This window comes from Neomonachus schauinslandi, chromosome 6 (genome assembly GCF_002201575.2).
Source record: "Neomonachus schauinslandi chromosome 6, ASM220157v2, whole genome shotgun sequence".
NCBI lineage: Eukaryota > Metazoa > Chordata > Mammalia > Carnivora > Phocidae > Neomonachus > Neomonachus schauinslandi.
The window spans coordinates 2,809,163-2,810,263 of NC_058408.1; positions in this window are offsets into that span (position 1 = coordinate 2,809,163).

The following is a 1,101-nucleotide window of genomic DNA, read 5'->3' on the forward strand; positions in this document are numbered from 1 at the left end:
CAAATAAATAAAAAAAATCTTTAAAAAAAAAAAAAAAAAAAAAAGTGGTCCTGGGCCAGTGATGCCCCCAGGACTTAGAAGGAGCAGGTACAAAATGGCTTTTGAGGGACACAGTCAGAAGCACAGATCACGTGAAACTCACCATGCACAGGACGGGTCTCCATCAATAGTCAAAAAACCCAGCAAATCATGATGAACAAGATTCAAAATATGTGAGAAATGCAGGCTTAAATACCTAAAACTTCAGGCAGAAGACCTACGTAAGAATTACAATAAATTAAATGTATTTAAACTATTTTAAGGTTGTTAAAATAATAAAAGGAAGTATTATACCCATAACAGTAGAATGCTATAAATAACAAAAAGGGAAATTTGAAAAGAAATAATAATAATACTTTTTTGAGCATTTAATGTGTGCCATGTACACCTTGGAGCATTTTATTTTTTTTCAGATGTTCTAAATTTTTTAAAATTTTATTTACATTCAATTAATTAGCATATAGTGTATTATTAGTTTCAGAGGTAGCGTTCAGTGATTCATCAGTTGACCTTGAAACATTTGAAAGAAATGATTTTACATAATGAACAAGACAGCATACATAATATAGTAGATACAATTTTTATCCCAGTTTTAAGCATGAAGAAGTACACAGAGGTTAACCAATTTGATCAAAACTGCAGATCTAGTAAATGGTGGAAAACACGTGTAAATCCAGAAAAAAAGTTGAGCTTCTGGTCGCCTGGGGCTCCTACTTCATTCCTGGAGTCCCCATGAGGTCCAAATATTTCACAGTGGCAGATAAAATACAAAATATAAAAATCTACAATTGTCCTAAGAAAGAAAAAGGTAAACAGTCCCATGGGCCAGAAACAGAAACGCAAGGGAGAAATGCAGCTGAGGAGGTGAGAGCCAGTGAGGGTGCTGGAGGAAGACCATCACGGCACAGGCAAGAGAGGGTACAGAGCTCCTGAGCTGGGATGCCCAGGGTGTGCGGGAAGAACACTGGGGACAATGAGGTTGGAGCCCATCCAGAGATGGGAAAAGTCATCCTCGACAGAAGTTCGAACAGTATTAGTGTTAAGCAGAACTATTAAAACAGG